The 16,377-nt window shown below is 46.3% G+C and overlaps 1 protein-coding gene across 1 annotated transcript in view; it reads left to right on the top strand.

Annotated features, from left to right (window-relative positions):
- Window positions 1-7,031: 7,031 nt before the first annotated feature.
- The window catches only part of CAPN13 (calpain 13), an 86,972-nt gene continuing 77,626 nt past the window's right edge, over window positions 7,032-16,377 (top strand). The window contains exon 1 of the mRNA XM_010384427.2: window positions 7,032-7,189. The gene's annotated coding sequence lies outside the window, so the exon portion shown is untranslated. The remainder of the gene's footprint in view (window positions 7,190-16,377) is intronic.

The following is a 16,377-nucleotide window of genomic DNA, read 5'->3' as shown; positions in this document are numbered from 1 at the left end:
TGTTTTTGAAACAGAACCTTTAAGGAGCAAATAAAAATGAGTTCTTTCTCCCGTTCTGGATTTTCTCCTGGTCAGTGTCAGTTCTTACCTCCCTGGCCTCGGTTCTCTCCTTCATCCTTCCCAGAAATGTCCTTGGTTTCTACCTTAGAAGTCGCAGCCTTCCCCTAACCTGGTTCTCATAAACTTCCACCAGCCAGATACTCAGTCAAATTTTACTAAAGAATAGCCATCATCTACTGCACACTTACTACATACCAGGCTCAGTATTCAACATTTTATCTGCCTTTGCTTCTTTCATTCTCACAATGCCCAGTGAGTTAGATTCTATTACAATCAACATTTTGGGGGTCGAGGAAATAGGCTTAAAGTTAAGTAATGTGTCCAAAATTCTACAATAAGTAAGTGGTGGGGCCAGAACAGTTGTATTGAAAGATTGAGTATTTATAATGCTTCTCTTAAAGATAATATTAGATTTATCACCTATTGCTCTGAATCTAGGAGCATGACAAGACCTATCTTTCCCAGAACCCCTGTGTGTCCACAAGAATCATCCTTCTAGAGGTCAAATGACTGATGCCCCCTCCCTCCAGTGCTTCCCTCTTTGGGCCTTCTCTGCCAGTTCCAGATTCTAGTCTGAGGACTCCCTCTAACTGTAGTTCATTCATCTAGGTAAAATAATTATTATAGCCCAAGAGAAATTAATGGTCTCCTGCTTCCACACTTGAGTAATCCACTTGGTTTACCAACTGACTGAATTCCATGCAAATTTATTGAGCACCTACTATGTGCCGCGTATCTGATAGGAGTTGGAAATAGAAAGGATACATGATCGATTTCCTGTAAGGGGCTCATGAACCAGTTGGGAAATGATCAAGTATATCATAGTTTAAGTGAGAGAACAGTATAGCATAGTACAGTATGGAGAGGTGAGGGTAGCTGTAAGATTAGGGAAATCTCCATAGTGGATAGGAACCGAAGCTTTGGAGCCAGGTTGGACTGGGTTCAAATCTGAGTGATTATGGACAAGTTATTTAACCTTTCAATGTCATAGTCCTTGTGTATAAAATGGGAACAATGATGCCTCTCTTGTAGGGTTATGAGGAGTAGTACTCCAGAAAGAAGCTATAGTTATAGTGGCAATTGCCAATATTTACCAAACATATTTGCTCCTGGTAAGTAGAAAGATTAGCAATAATATTTGAACTGGGATTTGAAATATGAGTTAGGGTTTGATTGGGCAGAGGAGAGATGATAAGAAATTATAGATATAAAAGTATCACATTTGAAGTCATAGAAACATGGAAGTGTAGAGTATGTCTCAGGATTTTCAAGTACTCTGCTGGCTGGGGCATGGGCTCATGGCATAGGGGAGAAGGAGAAATGATAGCTACATGACATGAGAACTCATAGCCTTCACTGAGGGTTTGGAGTTCATTTTCTATCCGCCAGTGCCCCATCTTCCCACCCTAGGGAAATAACACCATTTTATAACGTAAAAATACTCTAAAGATGGGGGGGAAGGTCACATGTGCTGCTGGCCAGCTATACCCTGAAGCAGTCTTTTGGAAGAATGTTTAATAATAGGAATCAAAATCCTTTATAGTGCTCATAGCTCTTGACGTTTTCATTTCGCTTTTAGGAATTTATCGTAAGAAATTCACTGGAAGCATTTGGAACAATTTGTATGCCAGGATTTGTAATGGCCAAAGGTGAGAAATAATCTAAATGTCCAAAACCACAGGATTGGCTAATATTCTATTTATTCTATTCTATTATGTATTGGTTAATATTACATTCAAGCATTGGAATAGTATACAGTTATTAAGAATCATAGTTTTAAAGAGGATTTAATGACATAATGTTCATGATCTAATTTAAAATGAAAAAAGCAGGCTTCAAAACAGTATATAGTTTAACCTCAATCTTGTGGGGGAAAAAAGGAAAGGATGTATGTGGGAGAGAGAGAAAGAACAAGAGAGAAATAGGGTGATCCTATTGAGAATAAGTTTAGATTAAGGACTTGATATTCTTTGTTTTAAGTTATGGTTGAATGTATTTATTTTCTTTAATTTTTAATTTTTATTTTTATTGAGACAAGGTCTTACTATGTTGCCCAGACTGGTCTCAAATTTGTGGGCTTAAGTGATCCTTCTGCCTTAGACACCCAAGGCGCTGGGACAACAGGCATCTCCCACCACTCCCAGCTGAGACTTGGTATTCTAAACACTGGCTTTGGGGGCACACACTTGCTCAAGTGATTTGCATGGGAGAAGGACCCTAAGAAGCTATTTGGGGGTGGAAGAACTAGGGCTAGAGACAATAGAGACAGGTCAATCAAGAGTTTATAACCCTAGGGAGGGCAGAACTTCCTTAGAGAAGGTGTAGTGTCCCCCAGAGACCACAATGCCCAATGGAACGCAGAAGATGTTCTGTGGACAGGCAGCAGACACTCCCAGGGCTTCCCAGAAATTCCCAGGGGTAGACATTGCATTTGCAGGCAAAAAGCTCCAAGCCAGTGTATTCAGAATGTGAGCACTGAGTTGACATCTCCCGCAAGCATTTGTAGGCACCAGTGACTGAAATGTCTGCATTATGTGTGGCTATGTCTAGAAAAAGGAAGACAAAAGAAAAATAGTCAGTATCTCTGGGTATAAGATTATGGTTGTTATTTTTTAACTTTTAAATAATTTTTCAAATGTTTCTGTGATGAGTGTTTTGTTTCATTTTTTTTTTTTTAAGACAGTCTTGATCTGTCACCCAGGCTGGAGTACAGTGGTGCGATCTTAGCTCACTGCAACCTCTGCCTCTCAGATTCAAGCAATTCTCCTGCCTCAGCCTCCTGAGTAGCTGGGATTACAGGTGTGTACCACCACGCCCGGCTAATTTTTTGTGTTTTTAGTAGAGATGGGGTTTCACCATGTTGCCCAGGCTGGTCTTGAACACCTGACCTCAAGTGATCTACTAGCCTTAGCCTCTCAAACTGCTGGGATTACAGGCATGAGCTACTGCACCCAGCCTGTGATGAGTATTTTATAATAAGGAACATCACCCATTTTTAAACCATCTCTGGCTTCCTTATGTTCCTCTTGCCTCCATGCCTCCTGCTGGCACCACCATGCACACACACTCTGTGTTCCCACCTACGCATAACAATGGAAACTCTGGCTTTTGTTGGGGTTCTGTCCCCCAGGGCACAAGAAGGAACTGGGGTGGAATAGGCCTGGGCTTGACTTGGTAGTTCGTAATCTGCCTAGCTGGCAGCCATGGCACAGCAAACTTGAGCTGGGTGACCGCCACTTCATACTTTTTGTCATTAATAAAAATCACCGCCCTTTGTTGACTTTGCTATTTCTACCCATAAAGGAATGTAGAATGAAATCTGCTAAATGATCCATTTAACTATGTGGTAAACACTCTGTAAACCTGTTTACCCTGCCAAAACAGTCCCCTTTGTCATATTTTACAGGGTCATTTGATTTAATTCCCTAAGTCAACACAGGGTTTGTTTTCTTATAAAGGAAAAGAGGATAAGTCTTATCAAAATTAATTGACTCAGGACAGTTTCCCTTGAGGGTAAACCAAAGGACAGTACGAGAAAGGGTGCAAAGGAGCTTCTGAGTTCCAGTAATGGTGTTTCTTAATCTGGATGCTGGTAACTTGGGTTTCCCTTTGTGAACATTTATCAAGCTGTACACAGGATTTACACATTCTCAGCACTCTCACGGCAGCCTCCCTCTCGACCCTCTCCTCCTGGCTGGCTCCCCACATCCTTCACTCCCCAGGAGGGTGTCTCATGACTCCTCAGTGGAGGCACTGCCTACTTTTTCCTGTTTGGGGGTCTCCTAGAACCTGCAAATCCCCTTCACAGCACTGATTGCAAGAGAAATAATCTGGCTGCTTTGTGGTTATTGGTTGCATGTATGTCTCTCACTAGATTCTAAGTCCACTGGGCTTGTGTGTCCCCTGGACCTGCTGCTGTGGACCCTGAGTCTGGTGCAGTGCCTGGCAAGATGGCACGAGAAATGGTTTGTAAGGGAATGACGGAGAGGCAAAGAGGGAGACAGAACAGTGGGGTTGGGGGAAGAAGACAGAAAGGAGAAGGGGAAGGAAGGAGAGAGGAAGAGTTATGTCTCTCAAGATCTGGGTATTCCGAGGCATGGCTAGAGGTGGGTGAGTGGGAGCACTCAGAAGTGTGCTGACATGATCGAGTCAGGAGTCTCTGGAGGAAAAAGTCTCTCTGAGAGGAGGTGGTCTCCCTGTGGGCACGACTGGTTCAAGCACTGTAGCCTAGGTCCTTGAGGAGGGAGGATTGGGACCCTGAGCCTAGTCTGGCTCCAATTCTCTTCTGGCTCAAAGCAATTGCAGAAAAAAGAGCTATTTCTTTGCATTTCGTTAGGACACTGAACACTAAATGTCAGCAGCATGAGTGTGGGGGCCAGTCACATGAGGGGCAGCCGTGGCATGGCAGAGGAAGTGCGGGTATAGCCACTGCACGATGGCAATGACACATTTGCTACACCCACAGTTGCACTGGAAGAGCAGCCCTCACAGGCCAGGCTTGGGCAGCCACAGCAGGATCAGTGTATTTGGTAGACACAGGTAGTGGCAGGGGAGGCCCCAGTGGGGCTCCGTGACACAGAGGCCATCATATACAGTGAAGGATGCATGCCCCAAAGGGCTGCATCTCAGGGCAGCTATGCAGTGCTCAGCAGGGAATGCCAGAAAGGCATTGGAAGGATTTAAGGGGCATGCCACATGGTCTGCAGAGTTGGAGCAAGTCCAGCTAAGAACTTACTGTTAGGTGTTGCCCAGTTTATAGCCCTTGGTTGGAATTCTCTGGAAAACACAAATCACTGAGAGTTGGCTTCTAAAGAGCACCTATAAATGGGAGGAAGAACACCAAAGAATCAAAGATGCCAGAAAAGAAAACAGCCCCTGGGATTTGTGAACAGGTGTTCTTGACAGGGTCCCTCACCTAAGCCATTCTTCCGGCACAATTATCACCCAGAGCTGCTTGTTTCTTGGCACCTAGAACACTCCATCCATCGGGAGCTGTTTCCTTTTTTAACTCAATACTCCCAAAGACTGCTCTGGGGATAACAGCTCCCACTCTCAGGGGGAAATATATCTTTTTAGAAATGGGAGATGACAAAACCATCATCAATAAGCAAGAAAACTCCCAATTATTTTTCTTGAGACACTGTCTTGTGTTACATCCTTGTGGGTAGGGCTTCCTGAAGCATTTTCTCACCATTTTTTCTGAAACTATGACTTTCCAACATTCTTCATTGCATACCCTATTAGTAAAATCATTTTGAACATGCACCACAAATATCTGCGTATTTATTCTCTGATTATATTTATGCAATAGTGTGTGTGTGTGTGTTGTTTACTGTATTTATAGTGAAAGTTCTAATAGAAGGTGTTCGCTGGGGTGCAGGCATCCCACTAAACAAACACAAGGCAGACAGGGCAAGCATCGTAATCCTCAGCTCATGGATTACTAGACTAAGCCTTGGAGGGAAACGGATTCGCCCAGGTCACATAGCCAAAAGTTGCAACACTGGGGTTAAAACTGACTTCTGTACTTTCCAGCTTCTCAGATTTTTCATTTATATGCCTGTAATACCTACCCTTGTTTTTGTTACTTTGTTTTTAGACTCTCCTTTTCTCGCTTAATCACCTAGCCTTGTTTCCACATGAATAAGCTCTCCCTTAGCTGAGAAAGCCAGACGAACTCCATTAAGCTCCATCATTTGCAAGGCTTCAAGGACTCCTTACCCGCCCCCTTCCTCAAGGAGTTAACTTGTCTAAGCAGACTCTCAACATATCAGAGTCCAATTAGCTGGTAAGATACTGAAGCAAGCGATGTACAAAGTTCCCAAGATTTTGCTCAAGAGATAACACCATAAAGCCTTGAGTTTGTGTCCGGCAGAGCCCACATAGGTAACATCTTATGAAAGATTTAGAGCCCCTGCACGTGGAAATTGTCTCTCTGTAATCATTTGTCTTTTCAACTTTTTACATGTTTTTACTTCTGTAGAATTGTTGCAACCGAGCTCCCCTCCCCTTCCTAACCCGCAGTATAAAAGAAAATCAAGCCCCTTCCTCCAGGCGGAGAGAATTTTGAGTGTTAGCCGTCTCTCGATCGCCGGCTAATAAAGGACTCTTAAATTCATCTCAAAGTGTAGCGTTTCTCTAACTCATTCAGGTACAACATGCCAAATATCCCTTTCTACTCATCAGAGTTTGGGAATGGACCAGTCATATCAGTTTTTGGTGATTTCCACATGTTTCCCTGCTATACCTATTTTATCGTTATTGCCTATAGCATAAGGTATGCTATGCCATCAGGGTTCTGGAGTTGGCTTCTAAAGAGCACCTACGAATGGGGAGGAAGAACATCAAGGAATTAAAGATGCCAGAAAAGCAAACAGCCCCTTGGATTTGAGAACAGGAAACATGCACTTTACACGCCTCATCTCTTTCTGCCCCATCCAGTAAGCAGGGATGATGCAGAGACCTTCCCTGGGTCTCGCCCTGCCCAGGAGTTAACGTGTTCTATGATGTATTTGTAGAAAGAAGATGGTCTGTCTATTAGAAAGAGATGTGATGTGATTGACATGGAGTGGCCACTCTTGACACAGGAGACATGGCAATTGTACTTCCCTGTATGAGAATGAGGCTGGAAGGAAGGTTGCTTCCTTCAGTCTTTTCTCAGCAGAGGTGTTTTATAAAACGAAACAAAACAAAACACCAATTCCCTGAAGCAGAATAAAGATAAAGAAACTGAAATATCTGGAAACAATGAAAACCACAAGAGCCAAGAAATGGGCAGCTCAGGGGCCCCAGGAAGTGAGGTGGGATCAGGCAGAAATAGGCTTGGGGCGGAGGATCTGGAAGCTACTGCTGTTTACAGCCAATGTCTTCTCTCTCTCCAACAGGTGGCAGGCCACTGCCCAGTGCTGAAGTCACTGTTTAACGAAGGTGGAGCATGCCTTTACCTGGTACACCCATATAAGGAAAAGCCTGAGGGCAGGAGCAAGCAGACACCAGCACTGCTCTTTCTTCAAGACAGCCGGCCGGCCCTGCTCTCCTCTGCCAGTCTCCTCCTCCACTCTCTATCCCGAGAGCCTGTGGAACCTGCCCGTCTCCCCTCCTCCATCAGACGCACCTGTCTAGGAAACAGGTAAGACGTGAGTGGTCATCTCCCAGAGCTGTGGACCAACGCAGCCCTCTAAACATTAGTGAGCATGTACAGTTTTCTAGAGAGCTTCATGATGTCAATTCTGAGTTCCCACCTCCCAAGGTACACATTCAGTAGCTCTGGAAACTGGGTGTTTTTGATGCAAGTGGTCCAAGGATATGCTTTGAGAAAAACTAGGGCAAAGGGGGATTTCTAAGAGAAGCTAATCCAAACTTTGCATAGTTCATGCAAAGACAGTATTTCTTAATCATTCTGTCACCTTTGATTTCTGCTCAAGTTGTGACCTTGAGGGCTGTGTTTGTTATAAGGACACATTGATGGCAGAAATCATGCCTTCTTTGCGCACTGATGTGTAGTTTCTGATAGATAGTAGGTACTTAATAAACATTTGCTAAAGGGAAGAAGGGGACCTGGGCCCTTTGCTTTCTAATCATCTGGTTTATTAGTTATAGGAATGAAGTTGACAACTCTGAGTTAATCACAAAAGACAGATCATTACAACTTCAGAGATTCAGGAGGTTCCTATATGCCCCTAGTGGTGTCATGGTCACATATGTGTGTCTCTGTAACTGCTAAAGTTGTGTAATCTTTGAGATGTGATGCTGTTCTCAGGGAGACAGTTCCAGCTGCTCCACTTGGACCCAAGTTAACGAGATTAGCATATGTGCAGATATTTTCCTCTATAGTTACAGTTGGGGCATGAACTATACTGACTGTCCCATTTGTCCTGGGTCACAAGCACAACTTTGTTTACCCCCAAGTGGCATTAACTAGACTTTCAGTCAGATTATCCTCTTGAATTGTCTCACCTTTGTACCCACCTTGACACAAGTGTTGTGGATTTTTTGTTGTTATTGTTGTTTTGAAGCTTGGAGGAGTGACAGCTGCAGGAAGGCTTACTTATTAGTAGATTGGTTGATGGATATGTAATAACCTGCCAACTGGGTTTATGTAGCATAAGTTCATTATCCCAATTTGTAGATGGAAAAAGTGAGGGACCTGGTGAGTGACTTGCTGCTAAAGTTTATTCCAGACACACATGACAGAGCTGGAGTTCTCTTGTGCCTGCTAGGTACCCTGTCTTGTCCCCTAGTTATTTGGTTGTATTTAGTTACCCTCTTGAAAGAACGCCTTAGAAGAAAAGGTGCTATGAAGAAATGCACACATAAGGCCAAGCACTGTGGCTCACACCTGTAATCTCAACACTTTGGGAGGCCGAGGGGGACAGATTGCTTGATCCCAGGAGTTCAAGACCAGCCTGGGCAACATGGTGAAACCCTGTCTCTACAAAAATAATTAATTAATTGGGGGTCTGGGAAAAAATATTAGCTACATGTGGTGGTGCACACCTGTAGTCTCAGCTACTGGGGGCAGGGGGCGGGGTGCCATGGTTGAGGTGAAAGGATAGCTTGAGCCCAGGAGGCTGAGACTTCAGTGAACTACGATCGTGCCACTGCACTCCAGCCTGAGTGACAGAGCAAGACCTTGTCTCAAAAAAAAAAAAAAAAAAAAACCAAACAAACAAAAAACACCAACCTGCTGGCCCTGAGGCTCACTCCGTATCAAGCATTGCGCTTGATACTTCCATACGGTGAGCTGTGTGATTTGGGGCATGCTCCTTAACCTCTTGGGGGTCTCAGTTTCCTCATCGCTAAAACATGGTAGCAACAGTAATCTACCCCAAAAGATCAGTGAAAGGATCAAATGAGATCGTATAGGGAAAGCACTTCGCAGTACTTGAGCATATGGCAAGTGCTGAAGACATTTTAGTCATTATTGTTGACATTATTTTAGCCTGGGCTCTCTATAAAACAAAGCCTGAGGCAAAGCTTAAGTGCTACTTAGCGCTTAAGGTAAGACACCATGGGAGTGAGAATCAGGGAAGTGGGAAATAAGAAGAGAAAAGGGGAAGCAGTGAGGGGTGATGTGCCACCACCTGGCCTCTCTTCACAAAGAGACATGGCCAGCCACTTGGCCAAAGCAGGACCCCTCTGGACTGGCACTGTAGATGCATTGTGCCTTGGAAGAGTCCATCCAAGCAAGGGTAAAGAGGACATTTATCTGTTGGCTCACTCTCTCTCTTCTATTATTGTTCAAAGCTTGCCCTATGGGGAGTTAACTGTCCTGCACTTCCAGCTTGTGTCTTCTGACCCCCCAAGGCAGCCAGTGGGAAAACTAGATCTAATTGCTAGAGGCTTGGCACCTCATCTGAGTCCAGAAGTGGTCAGAAGAGCCACTTCCTTGGATGGAGTAAAAAAGGGACCAAGAGTCCTAGAGACAGGCTGAGGCTAAGAGAACCTGAGATGGCGCCTAAGAAAGGTTTAATAAAGACTGAATTATCATTAATATCTGCCAAGCACTGTGTACGGCACCAATGTTCCTGCCTAGATGTCACCTCTTTCTCCCATGAGAAAAACCATAAAGGGGACCTTGGATAGGCTGGTCCATTCCATCTCTCCTCAGTGTTTGGAAGAAGTCAGGTTGAGGGCATCCTAACTCTCTCAGAATTGTTCATGGTGTAGCATGCCACTGATAGACAGCAAGAAAGTCCACAGCCGTGCAAAACATCAGAGCAGAATCAAGAGGAGGTGTTGATTTCCACCCTTGGGACTCTAGCTTTTGGACAAGTGTGTCCTAAAGCATGGTTTACATACAACACTAATTTTGGGGGCTGTTGCTGGGGACTCCTTGATATAAAGCATTTATGATCAAATATTTGGAGGAATGTTGCCCCCTACTCTTCCCTCCTCAGAGAGTTATGATTCCAATTTACTTAAAAAGGCTCTGTTCACACCTGTAATCCCAGACATGGGAGGCCGAGGCAGGCAGATTGCCTGAGGTCGGGAGTTCGAGGCCAGTCTGGCCAACACGGTGAAACACCATTTCTACTAAAAATACAAAAAAATTAGCCGGGCATGGTGGCATGCGCCTGTAATCCCAGCTATGTGAGAGGCTGAGGCACGGGAATTGCTTGAACCAGGGAGGTGGAGGTTGCAGTGAGCCTAGGTTGTGCCACTGCACTCCAGCCTGGGTGACAGAGTGAGACTCTGTCTCAAAGAAAAAGGCTCTGAGAAGGCCAAAACAAAGGAACCAGTCGAACTGAGTGCACTAGAGCTTCCCATACTGAACTCCAGTTGAAAATACAGCTTTGGACCATGTGTTCATGGGCTCAGTCTCTTTTGTCTTGATTCCTGAATTATCAGGGGACTCTTCTCCACCATGCACTACTTTTTGCTTTGCACAAACCCTGTAGAATAAAACACCCTGCAGTATAAGAGAAGGCTGTGTGGTCCGTGAGAAGCTTTTACCAATCTGCAGAGCTGGTTCTCCCAGGAAACAACTAGGAAAGCTCAGCCAAGCCTTGTTTCCTCGTCTCAATAATAAAGAGAGGTGAACCAGGCGATCCCCAAGGGGTCTCCCAGCCTCTTGTAATCCATGATACTCATGTTGAAAGGCAGCTAAAGGTCACCTCGTCTACCTCTTCGTTGCCTCAAAGACAAACTAACGAATAAAGAGATCCAAATTGTTAAGACAAGTTGTAGCGGTATGAAGTGGAGGTTTGTCCACTGCCGCCCTCTCTGGTGAGTTGAACATGAGATGGAATGTGTACCATGTCCCACAGTAGTGGCCGGAGTGATGAGCTGCCTCTAAGGACTTGGGCTGGAGGACAGCCAGGACTCCAGGGTTAATATCCTCACTTCAGCCAAGTAAGTCCCGAGGGACGTTTAAAACTGGGAGTAGCCAGGAGGTTTATTTCCTTTCCCTCTGAAATAATGGTCCCTCAGGCAGCACTCTGCCCTCTGATCTCCACTGGACAGCCCTGCCATGTCCACCTCCCATGCCTGTGGACCAGGGTCTGACCAGCACCTCCCACACAGCTCAGAGAGCTGAGCCAGACCCCGTCCCAGCCTGCAGACCAGAGACACAAGGGGCGCTGTCTCCATCAGAGCCACACACCTGCCTTCGGGAGATGCACCCAGTGGCCCACTAGAGACCACTGGTTCTCAAGGGCCTGAGGCCGGAGAGGTGATGGAGAGATGACAGGAAACTTTGCCCCCATTCTCCTCGCCAAACATTCTCTCTTCTCCCCAGTCTAATCCTTAGCCAGATGTGGCTGTCAACTAGCTGAACTACATATACCATTAAGCCCCATCTCAGAAAGCTCTAGCTTTCTTGCAGGAACTTAAGATACTGTCAGATGGCATGGCCCTGGGGGGAGATGAGGGCAGAGGCTTTCTGCAGGGACTGGCTCCTGGGACTCCAGCCAGAAGACCACCCCAAGCATGTTCCTGTCAACCCAGGGGCTGTCCTGAGCCAGTGCTACCATCCCCTCAGACCTGTCCTCAAGCTGTCTTCTTCCTCAGCCAGGACATCTTCCCTAGGTGGGCACAAGGATTCCCCACAGCTCCCTGCCTGTTCTGGAACATAGGCCAGACAGCAAGAGGGACGGAGGTCTCCCGGGACTGCGTGTCCCTCTATTCTCAGGCAGAGGCTCCCAGGCCTGTACCCCCTGCCCTAGGTCCTGTCCTTCCCACCATCTCCCCAGTGGGCCCTGCACAAGCTGGTTTTTAGATCATTTCTGCTCCTCTCTCTTTCCTCTATCTTTCCTTCTTGCCCTCAGCCCTTTCCTTCAGAAGCTCTGGCTCTGCCCATTTCTTAGGGCTGGAGAAGGAAAGAATGACAGAAGGAGCAAGGGAAACCTCAGAGGCCTAACCACCACCCTCACCAGCCTGCCTTTCTCTGCTTCACTCACTCACTTAGACACGTTTACATTCGCATTTACACACACACACACACACGCACGCACATACACATTCTAAGCTCCTTCCTTTTCTTGTTGCCTTTTAACATATTTAATATAGAAAGCTCTTATTTTTGAAAAACATTTCTCCTCCCACTGGTCCACACCCTTACCCCAGAGCAGGGACACCACCTGCTTGGATGGAAGCTTGCTCCAGAACAAGAAGGTTGGCCTGGGCCTCCATGGGGACCTTCATCGTGTGTCTCTGAGCACCTGGTCTGAAAAGGGAATGGCTCCTTTAGCCAACGTGCTTGGTCACTGGTACTACTGGATCTATCTCCAACCCCCCGCCACCCCTCCACCAGAGCTCCCAGTCCAGGGCTCAGCCCACTCACCTCTGCGGCCTCCACAGGTCAGGCCTGAGAGACCCAGAATAACCAGGCACAGACTGGGATGCCCAGGTATCCAGGCCAGGGGTCCAACAGCTGGCTCCACTGTCCTTTCTCTCTCCACTGTGTTGTGGCTAGAGGCAGCGCAGCGGGGTGGTGGTCTTTAAAAAGCTCCATCCGAGAGTCACAGCATCTGCATTCCTTGTTTTCCAGCCATGCCTTGAGAATTCACATCTTGAGGGATAAGAAAACAGGGCAATATATGGACACAATTCTGGCACCGTCAATGCTGGGCTGGCGTGAGAATCCCTTCCCCTGGTGGACTTTGTCCTCTCCGCATCTGGGTCATCTCATTCCTCCCACTCTCTTCCTCAGTCTCCATGCCTGCTGATTGGCTGTCCCTGGCTTCCTTTCTGTCGCCCAGCCAGTCTTTGGCTTTCTCTTTGTGTGGTTGCTCTGTCTTGGCCTCTGCCTCATTCATTTTCTTTTTCTTTTCTTTTATTTTTTATTTATTTATTTATTTTTTGAGACGGAGTCTCCCTCTGTCACCCAGGCTGGAGTGCAATATCATGATCTTGGTTTACTTCAACCTCTGCCTCCTGGGTCAAGCGATTCTTCAGCCTCAGCCTCCCGAGTAGCTGGGATTACAGGTGCGCACCATCATGCCCAGCTAGTTTTTGTATTTTAGGGTTTTACCATGTTGGCCAGGTTGGCCTCAAACTCCTGACTTCGTGATCCACCTGCCTCGCCCTCCCAAAGTGCTGGGATTACAGTCGTGAGCCCCTGTGCCTGGCACTCATCCATTTTCTGTTTCTCTTTGTCCATTTAAATGAAAAAGCCTAAGGAGATAGGCCCAGGGAAATCCTTTAAGAATAAATGGATTATATTAGTGTGGCCTCAGCTTCTAAAGAACTTTAAAAAAAAAAGGAAGGAAAAAGACCCCAAACCTAGCCTTCTGCAGTTCAAGCCTTTGGGAAGTGAGCAGGCCCGGAGCCGAGGGTCTGCCTGGGGAGTACTGGTCTGAAACAGTGGTTCTCAAGACCCTGCATTTTAACTTGGTACATGGCAGGCCCCAACTTCCTATGTCCACCAAATTTGTATTTGTTTCAGAAAAAATTTGAATTAGCTAAATGAGAAGTGCATCTCTTCTTCAAGGATGAAAAAAGAAAAAAACCGTGCCGAGAAATCTAAGCACAAATGAAATATTACACAGTGTTTCCGAGGTTCATATAGTTTTAGTTCCCAGAAAAAAGAATGCTCTACCTCGTCCTTAGAATGTAGTTGAGTCTACTCAACCCTATCATAATTGAATGACACCTATCAAATACCTCTAGGGAGAGGAAAGGAGGAGATTTCCATGCCAAGACAAGTTTGTTTTTTGTGTGTGTTGGCACAAACCTAAACTTAATTGAAAGGAATAATACATTCTGTGGGTTCCCATTTTATTGTCTAACAATATCATTGAGGCTACATAAAACCTGTCATCTCAGTTCCAGGAATACAGAATGTTACAGCAGAAAAGCACTTAGAAGAGTGGGACCAATCTTCTTAGTGTTCCAAGTGGGGAGACCGAGGCTAGGGGAGGGAGCAACATGCCCAAGGCCCATAGAGTTTAGTGGAGCTACACAGATCCTTTCTGTCAGGCAAACCTTCTCTTGGTTACCCCCAGGGTCTCCTGAGAAGGACCCGTCAGCAGAGCTCTCCAAGCTCCCTTGTGCTATGATTCAGGAAGAGGCTGGGTCCACACAGCAAGGGCAGTAGGGAGAGAAGAGGCTGGGGTTGCCTTGCCTATGGAACCTCAGAAAGTCGCTTCTGCTTTCTGCCTCTCTTGTGCCAAGCTGATGATCTCTTTGGCAGTGAGCTCCAGTGCTGAACCCAGAGTCACTGGCAGGCAATAGAGAGGTCTATTCTGAGCACTTACTTTCTGGCACCTGTTCCAGGTCTATGTAGCTGTCTACATCTGAAGACACGAGAGAGGCTTCTTTCATTTCATTTCATAGCCTCTTCCCTGGCCCTTGGTGGATTAGAGGTTATCTCAGAGGATGAGAAACACTAGCTTGCCTGTGCCCCTCTCAGCTCTGAGTAGGCACAAAGTAGGATGCCTTTGGCAGGGACAGAGGTATGCTTTGCTCACAGGCCAGATCACCCCAGCTTTGAAGCTGGGGTGGGGACAGGAGTTAAACCCAAGCGCTGCCCAAACTTCTCCTGTTTCACCTTGAGCCCCACTTTCCCCTTCTGCAAAGTGAGCCCTGCATAGTCTTCCTCTGAGGTGTGCCTTTCTGGGGGCCACTAATCCCACTGTGGTCTTCAGGCCACACATGCATGGAAACTTGCTGAGATGATTCTGAAGTACAGAGTGGCTCAAGGACAGCACTGGACTGGCGGTTAAGTTCCATTTTCAAACCCAATGTTTAAGCTCATTTTTACACTTACACCATCTCATATAAGCTCTCTGAGAAGTAGTCACATGTTCTCCCAACTTGCTGTAGATTTGTATCTACACAAAATTCTCTTCTTCCCTCTCTCTCCCACCCCCTCTCTCTTCTTCCTCCTTCCTTTTCCCCTTCTCTGTCTTCCTTCCTCCTTCCTTCTAACCCCTTCCCTTGCTCTCTTCTCTCTCTCTGCCTCCCTCTCTCTCCTCAAAGCCCTGAGGTATGCCAAGAAGGTATATAGCTGAAAGTGGTTTGCACATCCTTTTCCCACCAGAGAGCAGTTAAGTGCCTATTTTCTCCACTCGGGTAGCTAAATTATTCTCGATGTGTTAAACAGTGTAATTAAACACACACATACACACACAAGTGCGCAGACCCCTTCCCCCACCCTTGTTCCTTGTCAGCAGAGAGAGCGTCAGCCCCAGCCTTCAAGCTCTGTTAGTTTTAATTTGAGTTGTGGAATTAGTAATGGGTTTTGCTGGAACACTGTTGTGGGAAATAGATTGCTCCTCGTGCAGGGTTTGGGCACCATTTCAAACGAGTATTTGTTAAGGGGAAAACCGTCCCCTGTCGTGTTCTGCTACATTACATCAGATTTATTTCCATTGTTCTGAAAAACACCAGCCAGGAGAGGGCCGCATGCAGCACTCCTAGGCAGGGAACCATTGAATGCAGCTTCCTGTTTCATAGCTAATTGGAAACAAAATGCAAGCAAAATTACCCTTTGTTGCTGGGATATGCTAGGAGCATCCTGCGGACAGGGACACCAGGGCAACCTGTCACTGAGGCAGGGAGGTGGTCCCATCACTGGCAGAAAGTTGCTAAGTGGTTTAGCGCCCAAAATAGGACGCTGAAGAAAAGAAGAGAGAGCCCAGTAGGTTGAAGTTGGAAGGGATCTGCCCAATCCAAGGGCTCTTCTGGGCCCCCGTGTAGAGTCATCCAGCCTCTGCTCAACCATTTCCACCCAAAAGTGTTCATGGCCTTCCTTGTTCTGTGGTAGTTCATGTCATTAGCAGTTCTCTTCTTCAATACCATCCAATAAGGCTGCATGCGAATATTTACACTTAAAAGTAAATGATTTAAAATTGAATAAAAATTAAAATCCAGCCCCTGAATTGCACTAGCCATCTTTCAAGTGCCCAATAGCTACATATAGCCAGTGGCCACTGTCTTAGACAGCACAGATATAGAACACTTCCATCATTGCAGAAAGTCTAATCAAAATCACACTTCCCCAAATTTCTGACTCCTTCCACTCTCTGAACTGTACAGATCACGTGTTCTTCCTTTGCATTCATATCCTTTCCACTAGACATATGTTTGGCCCCAGGGACACCTGGCTGTCATGTAGGACAGGGTAAGCAGAGGAGGAGAAAGCCCCCTGGGACAGGGTAGAGGCTGTGGGACACTGGCCCAGCTGGAGATGCAGACGGATAGCGTGGTCTACAGCATGGCTCAGGGCCAGAGGTAAATGTGCACCCAGTGTTTCTGCCAGGCAGGTGGAGGAGGTGACAGTCTCAACACATGGAAAGAACACAACTCTGGAACCTGGAGAGACCTGAGGTTGGGAGTTCAGAGGTGACTGGCAGGTGCCTGGCATGCCCATCA

This window comes from Rhinopithecus roxellana, chromosome 17 (assembly GCF_007565055.1).
Source record: "Rhinopithecus roxellana isolate Shanxi Qingling chromosome 17, ASM756505v1, whole genome shotgun sequence".
NCBI classification, from domain to species: Eukaryota; Metazoa; Chordata; class Mammalia; order Primates; family Cercopithecidae; genus Rhinopithecus; species Rhinopithecus roxellana.
The sequence above is the reverse complement of the archived record's forward strand: the minus strand, read 5'-3'. Positions and strand labels throughout refer to the sequence as shown.